This window comes from Salvelinus sp. IW2-2015, linkage group LG7 (assembly GCF_002910315.2).
Source record: "Salvelinus sp. IW2-2015 linkage group LG7, ASM291031v2, whole genome shotgun sequence".
Classification (NCBI taxonomy): domain Eukaryota; kingdom Metazoa; phylum Chordata; class Actinopteri; order Salmoniformes; family Salmonidae; genus Salvelinus; species Salvelinus sp. IW2-2015.
In genome coordinates this window covers 27922137-27931615 of record NC_036847.1, presented here as the reverse complement: position 1 = coordinate 27931615, position 9479 = coordinate 27922137, and the positions used below count along the sequence as shown (strand labels likewise).

At 44.7% G+C, this 9479-nt stretch overlaps 1 protein-coding gene across 1 annotated transcript in view; it reads right to left on the bottom strand.

Moving 5' to 3' along the window:
- The window catches only part of LOC111966094 (voltage-gated potassium channel regulatory subunit KCNG1-like), a 36420-nt gene extending 27205 nt beyond the window's left edge, over positions 1 to 9215 (bottom strand). Inside the window, exon 1 of the mRNA XM_023990519.2 lies at positions 9094 to 9215. The gene's annotated coding sequence lies outside the window, so the exon portion shown is untranslated. The remainder of the gene's footprint in view (positions 1 to 9093) is intronic.
- Positions 9216 to 9479: the final 264 nt, after the last annotated feature.

The following is a 9479-nucleotide window of genomic DNA, read 5'->3' as shown; positions in this document are numbered from 1 at the left end:
CTATACGAACGTGACAGAAATCACCCACCAACCAAGGACCAAGCAGCGTGATATCTGGCAGCAGCAGAAATCTCAGGACTCATGGACATGGGAGGAGATTCTGGACGGAAAGGGACCCTGGGCACAGGCTGGGGAATATCGCGCCCCACGGCAGAGCTGGAGGCAGCGAAAGCTGAGCGGCGTTAGTATGAGGAGGCAGCACGGCAGCGCGGCTGGACGAGAGGCAGCCCCAAACATTTCTTGGGGTGGCACACGGGGAGTGTGGCTAAGTCAGGTAGGAGACCTGAGCCAACTCCCGTGCTTACCGTGGAGAGAGTGACCGGGCAGGCACCGTGTTATGCGGTGAAACGCACGGTGCCCCAGTGTGCATACGTAGCCCGGTGCGCTATATTGCAGCTCCTCGTATCGGCGGGCTAGAGTGGGCATCGAGCCAGGAGTAATGAAGTCGGCTCAGCGCATCTGGTCTCCAGTGCGTCTCCTCGGTCCGTGTTATATGGCACCAGCCCTACGCACTGTGTCTCCGTGGGTCTGCACAGCCCAGTGCGTCCTGTGCCTGCGCCCCGCAAGTGCCAGGCTAAAATCAACATCCACCAGGACGGGTTGTTCAGGCCCTTAGTTCGAGACCTCCAGTGCGCCTCCACGGACCGGTCTATCTGTGCCTCCTCCATGGACCAGGCTCCAGTAGATCTCTCCAGCCTGGTGAGTACTGTGCTGTTCTAAACAAGTCTCCTGTGTGTCCCTCCAGTCCGGACGCTCCTGTGTGTCCTCCAGTCGGACGCTCCAGAGCTCCCTCCAGTCCGGACCTCAGAGCCGCCGTCTGTCCTGAGCTGCCTGAGCCGCCCGTCTGTCCTGAGCGCCTGAGCCCGCCCGCTGTCCTGAGCCGCCTGAGCCGCCGTCAGTCAGGAGCCACTGAGCCGCCCGTCAGTCAGGACCGCCTGAGCCGCCCGTCAGTCAGGAGCCGCTGAGCAGCCGCCCGTCAGTCAGAGCCGCCTGAGCCAGCCGCCCGTCAGTCAGGAGCCGCCGTCAGTCAGGAGCCGCCCGTCAGTCAGGAGCCGCCCGCCCGTCCGTCAGTCAGGAGCCGCCCGAGCCGTCCGCCAGCAGGATCTGCCAGAGTCTCCTCCTGTCTGGATCTGCCAGAGTCTCCCTCCAGTCTGGATCTGCCTACACACCCTTGACATTGGTTTTTACTCTGACATGCACTGTCAACTGTGGAACCTTATATAGACAGGTGTGTGCCTTTCCAATTCATGTCCAATCAATTGAATTTACCACAAATGGACTCCAATCAAGTTGTAGAAACATCTCAAGGATGATCAATGGAAACAGGATGCACCTGAGCTCAATTTCGAGTCTCATAGCAAAGGTCTGAATACTTATGTAAATAAAATATATATTTTTTATTTTAAATAAATAAATATATAAAAATCAGTTTCGCTTTGTTATTATGGGGTATTGTGTTTAGATTGATGAGGATTWATTTTTTTCGTCCATTTTAGAATAATGCTGTAACGTAACAATGTGGTCTGAATACTTTCCGAATGTGCTGTAGCTGTCAATCATCATAATTTACATTAATGTTATGCTTGTAAAAGATCACTTGTCATACAAGAAGTAGTTTATATCTATATTTGATAAGTATTCTTATCTTGTTCTCATGTATATGTGTTTCTCTTGTCCTTCCACACTTTCAGGGTTTTTGTTTGACATCACTTTCTGAGTATGAAAGTACACTAGATAGAACACAACTTTATATTGCATAATGATTATAAGATCTCAGCTGTGAGACTGTACGTATTAGGCCCCACATGACCACTCATTAGTATCCTGTTACAGTATTGTCCATTCATGTCTCGGTCGGCGCAGGGGAAGCAGGTTAAATTCAGGTTTATTTGAGCCCCAACTCTGGTCTTCAGCCATTGGTAAAAGCATCCCAGTAGGGATGTGTACCTGAAGGCAGACAGCTTGACACTGCATGGACAGAGTGTTTTGAAGGGATTGCTCTGTGGGATTGCTCTGCTTCTTTAGAAGGGATTGCTCAGTGTGGATACCAGACCAAACCAGACCCCACTACAAGCCTCAGCGGGATGGTCTGGAAGGGAGGACAGGGAATGACAGATCAAAGAGAGATGGAGGGATGAGGGATGAATGGTGTTGGACTGAAAATGTGAAAAATCAACATCCAGTCTTTCTGGACACCATTATTAGATTGTGTCAGCCTGAACAGAGAGGGGAAACTACTTTAGTTGATGGGATTGATTAACAGAGTCCTAGGTAATACCAACAGGGGGGAACTTGTTTTGTGTGGAGTTGAGTGAAGAGTTGAGTGCAGTGGTAGCAAATAGGATTGTATAGAATGGTAGGGCCTCAAAAGGAAAAGCTATTTTATTTGGAGCGGATTTAAGACTGATATATTCAGCAGTGGTTTGGTAGCAAATCGGATAGATTTGATAGAATGTGTAGTGGCTCAAAAAGATGGACAGTAGTTTCCTCTGTCATTTATAATCTCCTGCCAGCAGGGATTTGTACTGTAACATGTAATTGTACAAAAGAGATATAAAATGACAATCTGCCCTGTTGGTAAAGTTTAATGCAGTTGAAATGCACATAATTAGATGTAAGCCTCTGTCTGCTTACTGTTCAGCCAGCGTTGGTTTACCCAAATTACCTAGACCCCAAATCATTCTAAACTGGGAGATTTGAACTGTACATCAATTGCTATTGAATACATCTAGGAATAGCAGTTTATAATTACTCTGGCTGTCACGCCCTGACCTTAGTATTCTTTGTTTTCTTTATTATTTTGGTTAGGTCAGGGTGTGACATGGGTGATTATATGTTTTTGACCTGTYTAGGGTTTTTGTATGTTTATGGGGTTTGTTTACCAGTCTAGGGGTTTTGTATGTCTATGGTTGCCTAGATTGGTTCTCAATTAGGGGCAGCTGTTTATCGTTGTCTCTGATTGGGAACCATATTTAGGCAGCCATATTCCTTGAGTATTTTGTGGGTGATTATCTATGTCTATGTTTAGTTGCTTGTGTCAGCACTATGATTATATAGCTTCACGTTCGTTTTGTTGTTTTTGTATAGTTCATTCCGTGTTCTTTCTTTATTAAAAGAAGATGAATTCAAATCACGCTGCGCTTTGGTCTCATCGTTATAACGAACGTGACACTGGCCCTGGCTCTATCTGAGTGTGGGGGAAGCATGACTGCTAAATATGAAGGTACAAGAAAGTCATTAGTTCATCTCATTCAAATCTGAATGACCCTGTAGAGTGGGAGAAATTGATCCATGGGTTACACACATCATAAATAGGTCTAAAGAAGAAATTAGAATTTTGCGCACTAATACATTTGCGGAAAATCATGATCAGGTTTTTGATAGTATCACAATTGATGAATGACCCTAACAAATCCTGTGATCAACAGGAGTGCAAGTAAATCAACTCTGGTCATTTCCTTCACTTCATAGCTCTCTTATCGCTCATAATTTCCCAATAGGCTATTTCCAGTAGTGGATTTAAAGAGATGTAATCAACGTTTTGAGCATTGCCACCTTCATGTTGCCTGTTACAAATAAATATAGATAGTCAGTGTGGGGTTTACAGTGTATAGCAGAAATATTTAGGGTTTTCTGGAACAAAAAGGAGCTTAGGTGGTGGGCGTGGCAGGGGGCATGCCAATGGGTGCGGTCGGCCTGTCGGCATGGCTGAAGTTTTGACAAAATATTTGTCTGTAACCAAGTTTCCACCCAACCTTTTTGTCAGATGAAACATGTCGTGACAGGCCTGATGGAAAACTTTCCAAATGTGACAAAACAGAATACGCTAGAAAATGGGGGATCTTTTTGTTTCTGTAAAATTAATTATGCGAGAAATTGGTGGAAATGCTTTTATGCGCAAATATTGACATAATAATCCTCAGGGAAGCATGCAGTTAATTAGGCTACAGATTAAAYAAATTATGATGAACTTCCCAGGATGGTGAAAGTGCAAGGTTGATGTTTGTGTCACGACTTCCGCCGAAGTCGGTCCCTCTCCTTGTTCGGCGGCATTCGGCGGTCGACKTCACCGGCTTTCTAGCTACCGCCGATCCACTTTTCATTTTCCATTTGTTTTGTCTTTGTTTCACACACYTGTTTTCAATCCCACAATCACCTGTTCATTATTTAACCCTCTGTTCCCCACATGGTTTTTGTGAGTGTCACGCCCTGACCATAGATTGCTTTGTATGTTTCTATGTTTTGTTTGGTCAGGGTGTGATGTGGGTGGGCATTCTATGTTGTATGTCTAGGTTGTCTATTTCTGTGTTTGGCCTGGTGTGGTTCCCAATCAGAGGTAGCTGTCTATCGTTGTCTCTGATTGGGAGCTATACTTAGGTAGCCTGTTTTCCATTGTGTGTTGTGGGTGATTGTTTCCTGTGTTAGTGTTTGTTTCACATTTCAGGACTGTTTCGGTTTTCGTTATCATTCACTTTGTTATTTTTGTATTTTGTCGTGTTCAGTTTTATTAAAACTATCATGGACACTTACCACGCTGCGTATTGGTCTGATCCTTCATACTCCTCGTCTGAAGAGGAGGAAAATCGTTACAGTGAGTGATTGTTTGTTGTATGGTGGTCCGTATTGTGTGGCCGTATATATTACGTTTATATATTTGGATTTTTGAGTAAAAGTGTTTTTATTACTTATATCTGCTGTCCTGCACCTGACTCATCTCAACAGCTACACACAGACGACGTTACAGCTTGATGCTGTTTTMCAATAAATATCAAGGGTCTTATTCTGGTGACATGATGATCGATGCTTGGCTGTCATTTGACAAGTAAAAAAATCTTGCTCTTTTGTCCAAATTTTATTTTATGTGTCACACGCGCCGAATACAACAGGTACCTTACCATGAAATGCTTACTTACAAGCCCTTAACCAACAATGCAGTTTTAAGAAAAATAATAGTTAAGAAAAATATTAACTAAATAAACTAAAGTAAAAAATTWAAGAGCAACAATAAAATAACAATAACGAGGCTARGGGGTACCGGTACAGAGTCAATGTGCGGTGGTACAGGTTAGTCAAGGTAGTTGAAGTAATATGTACATGTAGGTAGGGGTAAAGTGACTATGCATAGATAATAAACAGCGAGTAGCAGCAGCATAAAAAGTGGGGGGTCAATGCAAATAGTCAGGGTAGCCTTTTGATTAGCTGTTCAGAAGTCGCATGGCTTGGCTGTTAAGAAGCCTTTTGGACCAAGACTTGGCGCTCCGGTACCGCTTGCCGTGCGGTAGCAAAGAGAACAGTCAATGACTAGGGTGGCTGGAGTCTTTGACATTTTTTATGGCCTTCCTCTGACACTGACTGGTATAAAGGTCCTGGATGGCAGAAGGTTTGTCCCCAATGATGTACTGGGYCATATGCATTACCCTCTGTAGCACCTTGCTCTCGATGGTGCAGCTGTATAACCTTTTGACGATCTGAGGACCCATGCCAAATCTTTTCATTCTCCTGAGGGGGAATAGGCATTGTCGTGCCCTCTTCATGACTGTCTTGGTGTGTTTGGACCATGATAGCGTGTTGGTGATGTGGACACCAAGGAACTTGAAGCTCTCAACCTGCTCCACTACAGACCCAGACCCAGATCGATGAGAATGGTGGTGTGCTCRGCCCTCTTTTTCCTGTAGTCCACAATCATCTCCTTTGTCTTGATCACGTTGAGGGAGAGGTTGTTGTCTTGGCACCACACTTCCAGGTCTCTGACCTCCTTCCTATAGGCTGTCTCGTTGTTGTCGGTGATCAGGCCTACCACCGTTGTGTCATCTGCAGACTTAATGATGGTGTTGGAGTCGTGCTTGGCCACGCAGTCGTGGGTGAACAGGGAGTACAGGAGGGGACTAAGCACGCACCCTTGAGGAGCCCCTGTGTTGAGGATCAGTGTGGCCCTTACCACCTGGTGGCGTTCCGTCAGGAAGTCCAGAATCCAGATTCAGAGGGAGGTGTTTAGTCCCAGGGTCCTTAGMTTTGTGATGAGCTTTAAGGGCACTATGGTGTTGAACACTGAGCTGTAGTCAATGAACAGCATTCTCATGTAGGTGTCCCTTTTGTCCAGGTGGGAAAGGACAGTGTTGAGTGTAATAGAAATTGCGTCATCTGTGCATCTGTTGGGGCGGTATACAAATTGGAGTGGGTCTAGGGTTTCTGAGAGGATGCTGGTGTTGATGTGAGACATTACCAGCCTTTCAAAGCACTTGTGTGAGTGTACACACAAGTACAGATGTGAGTGCTACGGGTCAGTAGTCATTTAGGCGGGTTACCTTGGTGTTCTTGGGCACAGGCACTATGGTGGTCTGCTTGAAACATGTAGGTATTACAGATTCGGCCAGGGACAAGTTGAAGATGTCAGTGAAGACACTTGCCAGTTGGTCAGTACATGCTCTGAGTACACGTCCTGGTTATCCGTCTGGCCTTGCGGCCTTGTGAATGTTGACCTGTTGAAAGGTCTTGCTCACATCGGCTATGGCGAGCTTGATCACACAGTTGTCCGGAACAGCTGGTGCTCTCATGCATGCTGCAGTGTTGCTTGCCTCGAAGTGCACAGGATGCACCTGAGCTCAATTTTGAGTCTCATAGCAAATGGCCTGAATACTGTAAATATGGTATTTCCTTTTCACATTTTTTATGCAAAAATGTCTAAAAACCTGTTTTCACTTTGTCGTTATGGGGTATTGTGTGTAGATAGAATCCATTTAAAATAACGCTGTAACGTAACAAAATGTCGAAAAAGGGAAGGGGTCTGAATAGTTTCCGAATGCACTGTACGTACATACATAAAATACATGACCAAAAGTATGTGGACACCTGCTCGTCGAACATCTCATTCCAAAATCATGGGAATTAATATGGAGTCAGTCCCCCTTTGCTGCTATAACATCTTCAACTCATCTGGGAAGGCTATCCACTAGATGTTGGAACATTGCTGCGGGGTCTTGCTTCCATTCAGCCAYGAGCATTAGTGAGGTCGGGCACTGATGTTGGGCGATTAGACATAGCTCGCAGTCTGCCCTCCAAATCATCCCAAAGGTGTTTGATGGGGTTGAAGTCAGGGTTCTGTGCAGGCCAGTCACGGTCTTCTACGCTGATCGTGACAAACCATTTCTGTATGGACCTCGCTTTGTGTACAGGGGAATTGTCATGCTGAGACAGGAAAGGGCCTTCCCCAAACTGTTGCCATAAAGTCGAAAGCCCAGAATCGTCTAGATTGTCATTGTATGCTGTAGCATTCAGATTTCCCTTCACTGGAACTAAGGGGCCTACCCCGAACTGTGAAAAACAGCCCCAGACCATTGTTCCTCCTCCACCAAACTTTACAGTTGGCACTATGCATTGGGACAGGTAGCGTTCTCCTGGCATGCTCCAAATCCAGATTCTTCCGTCGGACTGCCAGATGGTGAAGCATGATTCATCACTCCAGAGAACGGGATTCCACTGCTCCAGAGTCCAATGGCGGCGAGCTTTACACCACTCCAGCCGACACTTGGCATTGCGCATGGTGATCTTAGGCTTGTGTGTGGCTGCTCGGCCATAGAAAACCCCATTTCATGAAACTTCCGAAGAACAGTTATTGTGCTGACATTGTTTCCAGAGGCTGTTTGGAACTCGGTAGTGTACTTCAGTACTCGGTGGTCCTGTTCTGTGAGCTTGTGTGGTCTAGCACTTCGCTGCTGAGCCGTTGTTGCTCCTAGACATTTCAACTTCACAATAACAGCACTTACAGTTGACCGTGGCATCTTTAGCAGGGAAGAAATTTGACAAAATTACTTGTTGGAAAGGTGGTATCCTATGACAGTTCCACGTTAAAAGTCACTGAAAGCTTCAGTACAGCCATTTTACTGACACTGTTTGTCTATGGAGATTGCATTGCTATGTGCTAGGCTTTATACACCTGTCAGCAACAGGTCTGGCTGAAATAGCTGAATCCACTCATTTGAACGGGTGTCCACATACTTTTGTATATAAAGGGTATGTATGTACTGTATGTATTTGTGTTTACTTTTTGGTCTTTTTTTGGGGGGGGGGGGGGGGGGGCGGGGAGGGGTGGGGGGTGGCGCACACCACTTGCAACCAAATATGGGTAACTGTTGGCAAGGAGTATAATAAGCAGATCTTTGCTTTAGAAACGTTTATATTATGTTCAGAATGATCTGCAGTCATTATTATCCACTCTGCTTAAAATGTCTGTCTGACAGCAAAATTACTAAATACCAATAATACTGGAACCATTTTGTCGTGTGAATCTTTTTCAATTCAATCTTTTTATATATACTCCTTGCCAACAACAAATACTGTATGTTGCTCAGCTACAGCAACGGAATTTCTACAAAATCTGGCCTCTAAGAAGAAATRCATGTGACTCACTATGTAGCGTATCTGCTGTATCTGCCACTCTTTTACCATGGGCTGATCAACAGYATGCTAATCATAGTCATCTGTCAGAGACATGGAGATGGAGTGATACAACAAGAAGAAATGAACAGATGGAATCATTGGATAAAATCAGAGTGGACAGTAGCTAAAATGTTTCATATGGCACTGAAAGCACAGTATATTACTATGATTTAATTCAGAACCTGGGTAAAAATATGAACTTGCAATATGCACATAGATACTCAAATGAGTGCTGCGTGCAAGAGTACCAGTATCAAAACTTGTTAATGCTGAAAACTATGATCTCTGGTTGACTGATTTTTCCAACTAACTGAAAACATGCTCACCAGATTAACATGTTGATTGATCATCATTTGTTTACATTTTGAACTGTTTAATCATAACCATGTAAACTGTGAGGGTGATTAGTACAGTAGCAATACTGCTGTTACACCACCCAATGTTTTACGTTTTCCACTGAAAATTAAAAAGGAATACAATACATTAAATGTTGAAAGGGTGGTCAGCTTCAACAGATGCACACTTGTTGAAGTCTTGGTAAATACTGATAGCACGTGATACCACTATGCATTTACTATTACATGAGCTGTGAAAATTGTATTGTATCAATATCCTCTGAGATGAGYTAAATAAGAACAAATATGATGAAATACTCACTGTGGTTGTGCATCAGTTCTTCCAACAGTTGTGAGTTTTAGTTGATACAAAAAAGCCAGCGGATCTCAAAGTGATCAAAAAGAGAAGAAAACATGAAGTCCTAACTGTTGCTGTTGCTTCTGCATCGCACGACAACTGTGCTCTCTCTGCACACAGGCACAAGGCTTGCAGAGTATTACCAGGTTATTTGATGATCATGAGCAACAGGCTACAGTCTCGCCCCTCCCACTATATCAACAGCTAGCCTCGCAGCTATGACATCAYAGGTGGGATGTGCCATTCTAACATTATTCTGAGAGCTTTTCACATAAATCCATAGCAACCAGCATCTAGCTAGCGAGCAGAGCGAAGGGTTCCCCCCCTGAAACAGGAATAATCACTCTCTT